Below are 16,810 nucleotides of genomic sequence, written 5' to 3' on the forward strand. Positions count from 1 at the left end.
ATTTGGTGCATTGGCCGGGAAGCTCATCGTTCAACGGTAGCTGAGAGGCAGAGGCGTGAGACGGTCTATCTTTGCCCACGTTCTCTACGGCTGCACCCCTGAACTTCTGCGTGGACCTCCCTTCGTCTCGGCGCCACTGGTCTGTTGTCCAGGAGATCATCGGCCTCTACGTGAGAAGTGCTGGGGTGTCCCCGTCGATGAGTGTGAACTCAGGTTCAGGAACGAGGAGGTAAGACAACTGCTGTTTTAGACGGCAGAACCCACTAGGGGTATACCGATTGTGCGGTAGGCCCAAAGGGGTTTGAATCTGTGTATCTGCCCCCTCTGTCGGAGGGAAGGAGCGAAGGCGCACCGCTCGATCGAACGCTCTTTAGTCAGACCGTTTGATTTTGTTAGTCAGGCGGGGTCCTGGTGTAAATAGCCCTAGCCGGACACCGGTGTCTTGTCTAGACTAGCGTTCTAGGGTGTCTATTACGTTCGCTAGGTCGGAGGGACCGGGAGACTAAGCGGCGCCTGTGTAAATTCGGTTCGCTAGCTCTCAACCTATCTGGGCTAAGTGGGAAGGCGTGTAAATTTGGAACCCACTAGACTTTTGATAGTGCGACTAAGAGGCGCCTGTGTAAATTCGGTTCTCTAGCTCGCTATATGTGGTGATTGGGCAGTGTGGCTAACCAAAACGGGTGTATATAGTTTTAGGTAGTCCATCAAGGTACTGGCCAATAGTTTAGTTGGGAATTGTAAATGTGATAAAGATTGTTTAGTAAAGTGTATATCTTGTTAGATAGCGCGAGCTCAGCCGTCTAGCGAGAGTGTTAATAGTGTGTTGCTGTATCATAGTGCACGGTACCATAACCCTGTATATTTACTGACACTGTATATAAGTACTAATCATTGTCGTCCATTGCATGTTTAACACCATAACCACTAATAATTGTATTGTGACCTTAACTTGTGCTTTGACCTATGCTAACCGTACTGTAACCGCTATTTGTAAAAGACGATGTTACTGGGGTGTGTTATAGACGGGTAATTCATATATAGAGAATTATAGCGTGGGTATAGTTTCGCCAAAGGGCATAATATTGATTATCTAGTGACTGGTGTAACAGCTGTGTGTGTACGGGAATTCCCTGAGTGTTTATTGTGTTATTGTGTACGTTTCACTTGGTAACTGTACCACGTGGTGCTGTTGCCAGAGGAAACGGGTGTGACTGTTGAATAGTACGCGTGTATAGTATTCGTTGTCGACGGCGTTCCATTGTTAAGTATGGGTGCGTCGCAGTCAACGATTCCGGATCCCTTAGGTTGTATGGTGAAGAATTTTAAAAAGGGATTCAAAACTTGTGATTTTGGGGTTAAAATGTCTCCTGTACGTTTGGTCACTTTGTGTACTAGGGAGTGGCCTACTTTGGTTGCGGCATGGCCGCCACGTGGCAGTTTGGATCCAACTCTGGTACAGCGCTTACACGTGGCTGTATCGGGTAGGCCTGAACTTTACGGCCAGTTTCCTTATATCGACTGTTGGAGACAGGCCGTAAATGACTCGCCAAAATGGCTCCAGACATGCCACGAGGAGCAATGTCGCCTCATGGTAGCTAGGACTTGTTTGTCCACTAGGACTGGTGTTAGGCCCATTTTGGACACGCCCCCTGAGTCCGAGATCCCTTTGCCGCCCCCTTACTTTCCGTTAAGAGGAAGTGACGCAAATGCAGGAAGTCCTGCAACCCTCCCCTCATTACCCTCATCCACTTCCGCTTCCTCCTCCAGTACAGGATCCACCCCCCCTCGTACTAAATCTCCCCTTCCGGAATCAGAACCAACCCCCATTAAAAACGAATATCCTGATTTGGCGCCACTTCAGACTTCCGGTCAAGCTTCTTCTAGCTCGGCTCGAAGTGTTTTATTTACAACCTTTTCCCAAAACCAAGCTCCCATATCCCCATACCCTATTTCTCCCCGACTGGAACCTATGACTGACGCCCCTCCACGTAGCCCCATACAGACCCGACAGTTGACCGGTGCCCAACAATTAAAACACTATCAGATGCCTCTTCGTCTGAATCCTGGGTCAGCCTATATCGATGCCGCAGGCCAAATGGCACATGCTGACCCAGTCTTTGTATATGTCCCATTCACGACAACCGATCTCTTAAATTGGAAGACCCACAATTCCTCGTATACTGAGAAACCACAAGCTATGACTGATCTGTTCACCTCAATAGTACAGACACATAACCCGACATGGGCTGATTGCCAGCAGTTATTAATGACTTTATTCAACAATGAGGAAAGGACAAGAATTAATCAAGCGGCCATTAAAGCATTAGAGGATAAAGCCCGTACTTTAAACCAAGCCAATCCATCAGCATGGGCCGCAACACATTATCCCAACACCGATCCCGATTGGAATGTAAATGGTGCTGATATGGTTCAACTCAGAGCCTATAGAGACGCTATAATTGCTGGCATGAAAGCCGGAGGAAAGAAAGCTATTAATATGTCGAAGACAGTTGAGGTGATTCAGAAAAGCGATGAAGCGCCCAGTGTCTTTTATGACCGATTATTGGAGGCATACCGCTTGTATACCCCCTTTAATCCGGAAGACGCAGACAATTCCCGAATGGTGAACTCCGCCTTTGTCAGCCAAGCTTACGGAGATATTAAGCGCAAGCTACAAAAGTTAGAAGGGTTTGCAGGTATGTCAATCACCCAACTAATGGAGGTAGCGAATAAGGTTTATATGAATAGGGAAATAGAAAGTAAGAAAGAGGAAGAGCGCAAGATGCGTAAAAAGGCTGATATGCTAGCGGTAGCGATCGCAGGCGTAGATAGACGGGGCCCAGATAGAGGCGATAGTAGATGGAATAGGGAGCCTTTGAGTAGGAATCAGTGCGCGTATTGCAAGGAAGAAGGGCATTGGAGGAACGAATGTCCACAAAGAGAGCAGTACGAGAGAGACCAACCCAGGGCAGGTTATGGAAACTTTAGAGGCAGAGCGAGAGGTAGAGGAGGCCCCGGAGGGAGTAATGGTAATAGAGGGAGTAATGGGAACAGAGGAAGTGTTAGGGAAGATAGATATATTCCAGCAGCGCAAAGGTCCCGCGATAGAGAAGGTAGGGACTTTGTAGGATTGGCTGACACGGTCATGGAGGACTATTGATACCGACCGGGCTCCATCCCCCTTGGTCGAGCGGAGCCTATGGTCGATGTATCAATAGGGGGAAAAAGGAGTGCGTTCATGATCGACACTGGTGCTGAACATTCAGTGGTGACTAATCTAGTTGCTCCTCCATCTGGAAGGACTATTACTGTGATAGGAGCAACTGGAAGAAGTGCTGAAAAACCGGTTCTTAAAAGTCGACTCTGTACATTGGGAGGCCACGTAGTAAAACATCAATTCCTTTATATGCCTGAATGTCCAGTCCAATTGCTGGGACGTGATATGCTATCAAAATTACAAGCGCAGATTATGTTCCTACCAAATGGAACAACATCCTTAAAGTTTAATGGACCTTCAGGTATCATGACATTATCCGTACCAAAGGAAGAAGAGTGGCGACTTTATACAGCGTTGACTAGCCAAAACCCTAGGAGTGATGAGACATTATTTAACATACCAGGAGTTTGGGCAGAGAACAACCCACCAGGACTGGCCCGCAATATTCCACCTATAAAAATTGAACTAAAACTTGGGGTTTATCCAGTGAGCCTAAGACAATACCACATCCCGCAGAAGGCTAAGAAGAACATCCAATCCTATCTGGATAAGTTCATACGGTATGGTATCCTAAAATTCTGTACTTCCCCCTGGAACACCCCATTGCTGCCTGTTCAAAAGCCCGGTACAGATGAGTATCGACCTGTGCAGGACTTGAGAGCAGTCAATGATGCGGTTGTTAGTATACATCCAGTTGTACCCAATCCATATAACCTGCTTGCTTTAATTCCGGGCGGGGCTACTTACTTTACAGTCTTAGACCTCAAAGATGCCTTCTTTTGCCTCCGAATTGCCGCAGAAAGTCAATGTATTTTCGCTTTCCAATGGGAGAACGCTGTAACGGGCTCAAAACGCCAAATGACTTGGACAAGACTGCCCCAAGGGTTTAAAAATTCACCTACCCTATTTGGTTCAGCCCTAAGTCAAGATCTACTGGATTTCGAGTCCATCCCAGGAGAGTGTGTATTGTTACAATATGTAGATGACTTGTTGATAGCAGCAGTTACAAAAGAAATCTGTCAGCAAGCAACGCACGATCTACTACACATTCTATGGAAGGCAGGATACAAGGTGTCTAGAAAGAAGGCTCAGTTGTGTTTGCCAACTGTCAAATATCTGGGATTCCATATCTCTGAAGGTCAAAGAATTATGGGGCCAGAGAGAAAAGAAGCTGTCTGCCAAATACCAATACCCAAGAATAGAAGACAAGTGCGAGAATTCTTGGGGGCAGCAGGCTTCTGTAGGATATGGATTCCCAGCTACGCGATACTGGCAAAACCTCTGTATGCAGCTATCAAAGGTACAGAGCACGACCCCTTCTTATGGACCCAAGAACAGCAAACGGCATTTGAAGATGTGAAGAAGGCTTTGATGAGTGCCCCAGCATTAGGTCTACCTGATCACACACGACCATTCTACTTATATGTACACGAGCAAAGAAGAATGGCTGTGGGAGTATTGACACAGTACTTGGGATCATGGCAAAGACCTGTTGCCTACATGTCTAAGCAATTGGATGCAGTGGCCAGCGGACTTCCACCTTGTCTAAGAGCCGTAGCTGCAGCCGCCCTGCTAGTAGCTGAAGCCGATAAACTCACTCTGGGTCAAGAACTTTATGTACGAGTCCCACATGCAGTACAGACATTGTTGGATTACAAAGGAAATCATTGGTTTAGTAACAGCCGTATGACCAAGTATCAAGCAATGTTGTGTGAAAATCCCAGAGTGCATTTAGAGACTGTAAACACCTTAAATCCAGCTACCCTTTTGCCACAACCTACTGAAAGTCAACATGATTGTTTGGAAGTAATGGATGAAGTATTCTCAAGTAGACCAGATCTTCGTGATTTTCCCATCCAGAACCCCGATGTTCAATATTATACCGACGGCAGTAGTTATGTGAAAGAAGGGATCCGCTATGCAGGATATGCAGTAACAACAATAGACAAGGTGATAGAAGCTCGGCCACTGGCGAAAGGAACATCAGCACAAAAGGCAGAATTGATAGCACTGACACGAGCGTTACAATTGGCTGAAGGTTTAAGAGTGAACATCTACACGGACTCCAAATATGCGTTTTTAACCACTCATGCCCACGGAGCTTTGTATAAAGAAAGAGGACTACTGAATTCAGAAGGCAAAGAAATCAAATACGCAGCTGAAATCCTACAACTATTGGAAGCAGTGTGGGAGCCGAAAGAAGTCGGTATCATACATTGTCGAGCGCATCTGAGAGGAGATGGTGATGTAACCAAGGGAAATCGGATGGCAGATAGTGCAGCTAAGCGTGCTGCTGAATCAGGAAGACAGGAGTATGTGGGGCATATAGCTGCTCTTATACCAACTCCATTGTCTCAATGGACTCCAGTTTATACAGCTCAAGAAGAGGAGTGGTTAAAGACTGAACCGGGAAAGTATTTGGAGAACAAGTGGTATCAGCTAGAAGATGGAAGAATAGTCATACCAGCATCACTAGCGGTAGAAATTGTCCAAAATTATCACAACGGGACACATTCTGGGAGAGACAGTACTGAAGAATCTCTCAGAAAACATTTCTACATACCAAGATTGTCCAACTTGACTCAGGCCATTGTACGAAGATGTGTAACGTGTGCTAAAAATAATGCAAGACAAGGACCAGTAAAGCCACCAGGAGTCCAGTTTATGGGGGGACTCCCCATGTCCGATTTACAAATTGACTTTACAGTGATGCCTAAATCGGGTGGACATCGTTACCTGCTGGTAATTGTGTGCACCTATTCAGGCTGGGTAGAAGCATGTCCTACTCGTACAGAGAAAGCAGGAGAAGTTGTGAGATTCCTGCTACGAGAAATAATACCCCGATATGGACTACCCTGTTCTATAGGATCGGACAATGGTCCAGCTTTTGTTCATCAGTGCCTACAACAACTGACTCATATGCTTGGTATAAAGTGGAGACTTCATACTGCATATAGACCCCAGAGCTCTGGTAAGGTAGAGAGAATGAAAATGTGTCAGGAAACCCAACTTAAGTGGAACGTTCTCTTACCCATAGCTCTATTGCGAATCCGCAGTACCCCTACCAGAAGGATGGGCCTCTCTCCTTTTGAAATCATGTATGGGCGACCACCTCCCGTACTTGGTAACTTAAGGGGGGACTTGAGTCAGTTGGGAGAAGGAATTACCCGGCAGCAGGTTGTAGAGTTGGGTAAGACTATGGAGGAGGTACAGAAATGGGTACAAGATAGATTACCTGTGAATATTTATCCCCCTGTTCATAGTTATCATCCAGGAGATCAAGTGTGGATTAAAGAGTGGAATAATGTACCGTTAGGGCCCAAGTGGAGAGGTCCTTATGTTGTTCTTTTGTCTACCCCTACAGCGATAAAAGTAGCCGAAGTGACTCCGTGGATACATCACTCCAGGGTTAAACCAGCAGCAGTCGATTCTTGGCAAGTTACAGCAGATCCAGAGAATCCCTGCAAGATCCGGTTAAAACGCACTACTCAGTCGGAGTAACGAGGAACTATTGTGGATTACAAATTTTATTGTTACAGGGATTTGGTGAAGTGAGTGTTTTTATACGGCCATAATAAAGCCTGTCCGCTCACCAGCACATAGTATATAAGCCAGGGAAAGTCTCGAAGGGACTCCTGTGAAGACGAGCAGAACTCCATTCCCTGCAGCCCTTACATCCTGGAAGCTGAGGTGCCTTCGCACGGACGAAGACTGAGGATGACGGCGAAAGATGTGTTTTTGATAGTGTTTATTTATGTGTGTTTTTATATTCAGGAAGGTAGAGGTACCGACACTCCTAGCTGTGAGGTATGCATTAAGACTACAAGAACAGGTAACCATATTTCCCAAACCCTAATTTGGCATTCACAATACGAGTGTAAAGGAGATGTATCGAGATGTAGATACCTAAATATAGACTATAGTGTGTGCCATTTAGGAGTAGGAGAACCTAAGTGCTTCAGTCCGGAGTATCAACCTCGTACAATTTGGTTGACTCTCAGGAATGGAGATCCTCAGGGGACCCTAATTAATAAGACGGTGTTAGAATCCGTACATTCTTCGGGTGTTCTGCTATTTGATGCGTGTAAAGCGATATCGAGTGGTAGAAAGCCGTGGAATGTATGTGGGGATCTTAGATGGGAGAGGACGTATGGGTCTAATGATAAATATATTTGTCCCAGTAGTAAAAATAAATATGTGAGTCCTAGATGCCCAAATAAAGACTATCACTTTTGCCCATATTGGTCTTGTGTGGGGTGGGCGACTTGGGGACAGACAGTAGACAAAGACATGATAGTGACTAAGTTGCCGACTAGCCCATATTGTAAGTCTATGGAATGTAATCCCATCCATATACTTATAAATAACCCTGATAAGTTCTTAGACAAATATGGCAATTTATTTGGGTTTCAAATATACGGGACGGGTTTAGATCCTGGGACAGTATTGTTTATAGGGATAGAGACTGATACGGTATCCTCCCAAACTCATCAAGTATACCATTCCTTTTATGAAGAGATGAGTATAGATAATAAGATCCCCCATAATGCTAAAAACCTGTTTATTGATTTAGCCGAAAGTATTGCCGGTAGTCTTAATGTTACCAACTGCTATGTGTGTGGAGGTACTAACATGGGAGACCAATGGCCTTGGGAAGCAAAGGAGGTAATGTCCGGTTCTGAGGCAGTTGACCAACTAATATCTACACAAGCCGATTATCATATGAGTGTTAGAGGTAAATCTGAATGGAGATTAAAGACCTCCATCATAGGTTATGTTTGCATAGCAAGGAAAGGAATAATGTATAATACTTCTGTAGGAGAATTAACTTGTCTAGGGCAAAAAGCTTATGATGATGATACAAAGAATACAACTTGGTGGTCGGCTTCAAATGTCTCAGAACCATCTAACCCGTTTGCTAGATACGCCAATTTAAAGGATGTGTGGTTTGACCTATCCATCACATCTACCTGGAGAGCCCCAGCAAATTTGTACTGGATCTGTGGTAAGAAAGCCTATTCGGAGTTGCCACAGGACTGGGAAGGGGCATGTGTGTTGGGTATGCTCAAACCATCCTTCTTCTTGTTACCGATTGAAACAGGTGAGACTTTAGGTGTTAAAGTGTATGATGTGAATCATAGGAAGAAAAGGGGGCCCATAGAGATAGGCGCCTGGGAAGATGATGAATGGCCTCCCCAGCGTATCATAGATTATTATGGGCCAGCCACGTGGGCAGAAGATGGTACCTTTGGTTATAGAACCCCTATTTATATGCTCAACCGTATTATAAGATTACAGGCGGTGGTTGAGATTATTACTAACGAAACATCACAAGCGCTCAATCTTCTAGCGAAGCATAACACCAGGATGAGGACAGCAGTCTGTCAAAATAGATTAGCCTTGGATTACCTTTTGGCAGTAGAGGGAGGTGTATGTGGGAAGTTTAACCTGAGCAATTGCTGTCTTCAAATAGATGACGAAGGGCAAGCAATAGCTGAGCTTACTAGCCATATGGTTAAACTAGCGCATGTGCCTACTCAGGTATGGAAAGGGTATAATCCAAGTAGTTGGTTTGGTAGCTGGTATGAGTGGTTTGGAGGGCTTAAGGCAGTGGTAGGTGGAGTCCTACTGATTTTAATGTTGTGTCTACTCCTGCCGTGTCTTATACCCTTAGTAGTTAGGTCTGTGCAAAGCCTGATAGAAAATATAGCAGAGAGGAAGGCTGCTGCACAGATAATGGCGATTTATAAGTATAAGGCTCTAGATCAGGGAGAACCAATGCAGGAAGATGAGTGTTAAAAGATTCACATCATAAGATAAGTCTGGTCTGGTTCAAGGTAACTTGCGGTGTATGCAAACCAAGGTTAAGTGATGCCTCAAGTAATTGTGAAATATCAAGAGGCATCAAAGGGGGGAATGTGGTGGAATCTCGGTAAAAATAAATTTAGTAGGCCGAGATTACCACGTGGCATGTGTACGTGCATATGCTGACGTATCGATCAGTTGGTTGCACGAGGCAAGATACGATCAGTAGTGTACGGAGCATGTGCAAGAATACAGGATGTAGTATTCCCCTCCTCCATTGTGCTGGACAAGCCATGCGGTCAAGCAGGAAGTTAATTCTTATTTGTATTGATTGGTTAAGAGAATGTGCGGGTGGAGCTTAATATGGGAGGAGTTATGTGCCTATATAAGGAGCCTGCACTATTGTCCGGGACTCAGAACTTGCTGTATTTTGGTGACGCTAGTCCCTCTGAGTCCCGATCGGTGATCCAATAAAGAATCTCTTCCTTCCTGAAGAAACCTGTGTCCATCTCTCTGTGCTTCGCTTCCGTCAGTTTCTCCGGTATCAGCAAGTGGGTAATACTGTCGGACTAGAGAGAAACAGGCACCAATCAAATAGCTCGGTGATTGATTAAGCAGTCTGTCTCATCAGATGTCAGTGGTTCACTGCAAAAATCCTCTACAGACCAGCCACATTAATCCCTTAGTAGGTTATTCTGACGATAAATACCGAGTCTGTCTTATTCACATAACAGTGTAGTATTTAATGTATTTAAATAGCCTCTATATTCTTTCCTAAAGTCAGCATAGCCGGCAGCTGTCTGCAAATAGCTAAACTGCCGGTTACACAAAGGAAGAGGAAACCGTCACTATTCAGTGATGAATCAAATAGGGTACTAGTCTGGTAGCCTCTGCTTTTCTGCTCATACTAGGATTTGCTACAGAGACAGGAACTTGTGATATGCATCACTGGCTATTATTTAATTAATTCTGTGATACTTGTCTTTTCTTGTGTATTTTATTTATTTTTATTTTCTTGCATCTCTCACTTTTATTTCTTTGGGATTATAACCTGAATTTGTATTGTGATTAGATAGTGGTATTGAACATCATAAACAACAAGTTACATATATGTACCATTTTACAATTGATACGTTTATGTAAAATGCTGAAAAAATGCAGGGTTGTTGTTATACCTCTACAGACACGTTTATGAGCACAGATGCCTTATTCAATTGTCTATTGGTAAATTAATTGAAACTTGTATTTAAACAGTTTAGCCCTTATCTGCATCTTTCTGCTTAATAGTGTCATTCAAGTTCTATTAGAGAGACAAATATTTTTTCCTTTTCTCCCTGTTATTTTTATTGTAGTATAATTAAGCACTTTGTCTATTAATTAGAATTGTGAATACATAGCAGTAGTTAAAAGAACAATATAGTGTCAGGAATATAAACATGGATTCCTGACAATATAGTGTTACACTAGCTATTAGGTCCCCAGCCTCCCCTTAGATAGCAGTAAAAAGGTGATTATACTCACCCTTTTCTCCCATACCATGCCGGTAGCATAACTGTCTCCGCCTCCATGGCTGAGATCATCAATCTCACCTCAACCTTTGGAGTACTGCGGAAATTATTACATAATAGGTTAAATTGAAACTTGGAGAAATGCCAATTTGACAAGCCTCAAGTCAATTTTTTGGGTTATATAATATCAGAAACAGGTTTTCAAATGGACCCCATTATGGAATGGCCTCTCCCACATTGTGTCCTCCAAAGATTTGTGGGTTTCTCTAATTATTATAGGAGGTTCATTAAGTGCTTTACCACTCTTATTGCTTCTATCACCGCTATGACAAAAAAAAAAAAGGGAACCAATACTCAGAAATGGTCCTCCAAGGCATCTAAAACATTAGATGAACTAAAAACCGCGTTCACCACTGCTCCTGTTTGCAGCCATTCAATATAGAGGTAGATGCATCAGAAACAGGAGTGGGTGCAAATAGACCCCAAACACAAGCTCCTGAACTTCTCTTGCATCCTCATGGTTATTATCCCAACAAGCTAACTGATGCAGAAAGGGATTATAAAATAGGGGATAGAAAGATTTTGGCAATCACCTTGGCTTTTAAGAAATGGAGAAATTTGTTTCTGACTCTCCTGTGATGGTTCTCACACATCACAAAAACTTTTCAAATATTGGTAAAACCAAAGGACAGACAAGCATGTTGACCATTAGTCTTGTCATGATTCAACTTTATTATCACTGTTCCAAGAACACCAAAACTAATGCTCTGTCCAGGCAACATGAACCTCTAGAGACTGCAGCAACTCTTCCAAATAGTTCCTAGGGATAAGATCATTGCTGCTACTACCGTACAACTAACCTCCACACTGTTAGAAAAGATAAAAGCAGCACAAGGGCAAGCGCCTCCGAAACCCTCTAACAAGTTATTTGTTCCTATTAAGATGCGAAAGTCTCTTTTATATCTATACCATTTCAGAAAGAAAGCAAGACATCCAGGAACCTGTAAAACTATGCTATATCCAGACAATTTTGGTGGCCTTCAATGTTTATAGACATTAGCAATGCCTGTTCCTCCTGTGCCCAGGCTAAATCTCCACATTCCTTGCCTTGTGTTCTTGTACGAGGATGCCCACTACTGTAGAGACCCTGGTCCAACCTATAGATTATACCTGTCTCCAAGGGTTATCCTGTAATTTTAATGGAGGTAGACTGGTTCACCAAGATGACTCCCTTCATCCCATTGCCTTAACTACCTTCATCCTCTGAGTTTGCTGTTATTTTTGCCAAGGAAGTGTTTCGGCACCATGGTATCTCTCACAAAATAGTGTTTGACAGGGATATCCAATGTGTTTCACATTTCTGGAGGACATTTTATTCAGAAATGGGTATTCAGCTGGCCTTCTCATCTCCCTGTCATCCACAATCCAACGGGGCAGCTGAAAGGGCAATCCAATCTTTGGAGCATTGTCTACGTTGTTTAATATCTCAACATTAGGACAATTGATCTGACCTGCTCCCATGGGTTAAATTTACACATAATAATGTTACCCATGATTCTTCGCAGCGGAGTCCTTTTTATGTCAACTTTTGGTTTCATCATAATGTTCTATGAGCACCATTTTCTGCTAAGGAAATGTCTGTGCTGGACGAACACCTGAAGAACCTTGACTCGGCCTGACTCCTTATTATTATGTACCTGCAGAGTTCCTGACTACTGGAATGTCCACTAAGCCCTCCGTGCGTTAAGCCCGGCCACTCTAAGCTCCAATAATACGTTGCTATCCTTTGTTTATCCATTTCGATAGCATAGATTTAAATACTGCATGTAGGGTTGTTATACCTGCATTGAAATAAACTTTTTTCAATCCTATATATCAAATCATTTTGCACCTCAACATAAGGATATGAGAGGGCCTTGTATGCTTACACTGGAATATTATTGGAACCATAATATTCTTTTTATCTACCAAAGTAGGGTCTTCTCTTTGTGAACTTACGTCTAAATCTGACAAATTACTGCCTTCTTATTGTCTGTGGACTGGTTTGTCATTGCTATGTTGTGAGTCCTCCACTACTAAGTCACCAGGTTCGCCACTCCTATGTCCCAATCCTTCCCGTAAGTTAGAGAAAGAAAACAAATTTTAATACAAACCATAAACATTTTCCATATACTTGTGACTTGCATCCTCAGAGAATCCCCACAGTAAAAAAACAACTGAGAAAAAAATACCACTTCATGAGACTATTTATCCCCGCCTCTCTAGTTTATAGACTCATTGTGACTTTCAATAGTAACCATAGCTGTGGGGTAATTACATGTGTCACTATGACTAAAATTATAACATCTGAAGCTGTTCAATCTCCATTTTAGGTACAAGAAATTTTGCAAATAACGTAACCATACTCCGTGAATCAAATACAGTATATACTCGAGTATAAGCCGAGTTTTTCAGCACATTTTTTGTGCTGAAAAACCCCAACTCGGCTTATACTCGAGTCAATGTCTGTATTATGGCAATTTGCATTGCCATAATAAAGACAGGGGGCTGTGGGGGTGCAGAGCGTTTACTTACCTCTCCTGCAGCTCCTGTCAGCTCCCTTCTCCTCCGCGCCGGTCCTTTCAGCACCTCTGTCAGCTCCCAGTGTAAGTCTCGCGAGAGCTGCTGGGTCATAGTGCGGCTCTCGCGAGACTTACACTGTGAGCTGACAGAGGAGCTGCACGGACCGGCGCGGAGGAGAAGGGAGCTGACAGGAGCTGCAGGAGAGGTAAGTTACAGCTCTGCCAGCCCTCTCCCCTCCCCCACTGAACTACCAATGCCACTGGACCACCAGGGAAGGAGAGCCCCCTCCCTGGCCAGCTAGGAAGCAGGGAGGGGGGGACGAAAAAATTTAATAAAAATATAAATAATAATAATAAAAAATAAAATAAAATGAAAAAATTTAACAAAAAAATAGTTATTAAAATAATAATAATAATAATAAAAAAATAATAAAAATGCCCACCCCCCCACCAAGGCTCTGCAACACGCACTCATACACACTGCATTCATACACACACTGCACTCATACACACACACTGCACTCATACACGTACACTGCACTCATACACGCACACTGCACTCATACACACACACTGCACTCATACACACTGCACTCATACACACACTGCATTCATACACACAGTGCATTCATGCACACAGTGCATTCATGCACACACTGCACTCATACACACACACTGCACTCATACACACACTGCACTCATACACACACACTGCACTCATACACACACACACTGCATTCATTATATACACACACTGTAAATAAATATTCAATTAATATAATTTTTTAGGATCTAATTTTATTTAGAACTTTACCAGTAGCTGCTGCATTTCCCAACCTAGTCTTATAGTCTTCCCTGGTGGTCCAGTGGCATTGGTAGTTCAGTGGGGGGGAGGGGGCTGGCAGAGCTGTAAATTACCTCTCCTGCAGCTCCTGTCAGCTCCCTTCTCCTCCGCGCCGGTCTGTTCAGCACCTCGGTCAGCTCCCAGTGTAAGTCTCGCGAGAGCCGCAGGGTCATAGTGCGGCTCTCGCGAGACTTACACTGTGAGCTGACAGAGGAGCTGCACGGACCGGCGCGGAGGAGAAGGGAGCTGACAGGAGCTGCAGGAGAGGTAAGTTACTGCTCTGCCAGCCCCCTCCCCCCCACTGAACTACCAATGCCACTGGACCACCAGGGAAGGAGAGCCCCCCTCCCTGGCCAACTAGGAAGCAGGGAGGGGGGACGAAAACATTTAATAAAAATATAAATAATAATAATACAAAAATAAAATAAAATAAAAAAAATTTACAAAAAAAATAGTTATTAAAATAATAATAATAATAATAATAATAAAAAAAATAATAAAAATAATAAAAATGCCCCCCCACCCCCGCCCCACCAAGGCTCTGCAACACACACACACTGCACTCATACACACTGCATTCATACACACTGCATTCATACACACACTGCACTCATACACACACTGCACTCATACACACACACTGCATTCATTATATACACACACTGCATTCATTATATACACACACTGTAAATAAATATTCAATTAATATAATTTTTTTAGGATCTAATTTTATTTAGAAATTTACCAGTAGCTGCTGCATTTCCCACCCTAGTCTTATACTCGAGTCAATAAGTTTTCCCAGTTTTTGGGGTAAAATTAGGGGCCTCGGCTTATATTCGGGTCGGCTTATACTCGAGTATATACGGGTATGTGATTTTTGTCAATCACATTTTCACAACACTTTTGTGGGTTTTGGCAATTGATTGTCACACTTACCACATAATTTAGCATACATAGATGCTGTAAATCTTTTTTGCCCATAATGCACTGCATTTGTTCACCTATCAAGGGCTCTCTTTTGCTTTACATTCAAGTTAAGTACAACTAAAACAATTGCTAGCTTAGTCTGTTTCCCCCCCAGCTACTTTTCCAAAATGAATGTCTGCAGGGTTGGGTATATTAGGTTCATCGTCTTCAGTGTCCAGCCACAAACAGTCTTACCAGTTTTTGCTGCATGTGGATTCCTTGTTCTCTGCACGTGCACTGTTTGGGTGGGCAACTGTAGGTCTTCTACTGTACTCTAACATATATCTTCACCGGTCAGATTGGCTCATCTGTTGCATAGGGGACGCTCTAACCCATCACCGTAGTGATGCCGGTAAGCAGCAAATCACTTTAGTAATCATCGTGCTTTAAACTTGACATTGCCTGCGGCAGAATGGGCTACCCCTCAGGTCACGACTTGAGTATTCACCATCTACTACTTTGCCCATTATTCTATAACACTAGTTAAAACATATTTCACGGAGTACTTAGAGTGCTGTATTAAGGTATAAAGGATTTATTTTTTGTAAAAGAAAAACATATTGTATTGCAAAGTATTATAAAATGTCAATTAGCCTTATATATATATATCCCATTGTACAGCGCTACGGAATTTGTTGGCGCTATATAAATAATAAAATAATAATAATAACATAGATAATATGAAGCCAGTTAAAAGATGCCCAGATTTAAAGATGCCCAGTGAATTATGGATAGCAATTTTCTTGCCCATTAATCTTTTACCAATTAATATTTAGACTGAATGCCTGCATGTTCTTTCAAGATAGTATTAGCAACAGGTATGGTAAGGTTTTATCAGCAAAACGTAAACTCCATTAAAGTAACCAGCAGGATTTGGGAGTCAAATATTGACTCTGTAAGGAATGTGAAAAGCAAACAAACACTCACATATGTATGTTCTCCAACATTTCTGAAATACAGTTTGTGTAATGAACAGATAGGGAGGTCAATCCAAGGACACCACATCAAAATTTAAAGTGACATCTTAATGAAGCAATGTTGGGGCATAGATTCAATTTTCAAACTCACTGCAGTTATAAACGCACACCTTATTCAATATCTTACAAATGGACATGTACTTGCAAGGTATGTAGATCTCAAGCTTTAGATGCAAGAGCTAGTGCTATTGTTGTGCAAATACCCAGCTGTGTCAATAAATCCTTTTATGAGGGCATGAATAGAGCTATCGGTAAGTTGATAGAAACAACACTGTAACTGACCACAGTTACTTTTATTCACATTTTCTAAGTATTAGAATTGCTTTGGGGTGCCGAGCTACATATTCCACAACATTTCTGCTCACCACTCCAATTGAAAATAATAGGTTGACTACCATTTTTGACAATTGTCAGAGAACGTCCTTTACTTGGCGGAATTCTCTGCAAGAAGCTAAAAACTGTTGGAACTTGCAGCAAATTTCAGAACTTTATAAATATCTTTTTTTTTACTTTGTTTGTCCCGAACATTAGTGATGTCCCGAACGGTTCGCTGGCGAATAGTTCCTGGTGAACATAGCTTGTTCGCGTTCGCCTCGAATGGTGAACATATGCGATGTTCGGTCCGTCCCCTATTCGTCATCATTGAGTAAACTTTGACCCTGTACCTCAAGTCAGCAGACACATTCCAGCCAATCAGCAGCAGACCCTCCCTCCCAGACCCTCCCACCTCCTAGACAGCATACAATTTAGATTAATTCTGAAGCTGCATTCTTTTTTTTTTTTGTATTATTTTTGTGTGTGTGTGTTTATTATACACTATCCTCCATAGCCAGTAACCTGTGTTTATTATACATTATCCTCCATAGCCATTAACCTGTGTTTAGTATACATTATCCTCCCATAGCCAGTAACCTGTGTTTATAATACATTAT

The sequence above is a fragment of the Pelobates fuscus genome, chromosome 7, assembly GCF_036172605.1.
Source record: "Pelobates fuscus isolate aPelFus1 chromosome 7, aPelFus1.pri, whole genome shotgun sequence".
Lineage (NCBI taxonomy): Eukaryota > Metazoa > Chordata > Amphibia > Anura > Pelobatidae > Pelobates > Pelobates fuscus.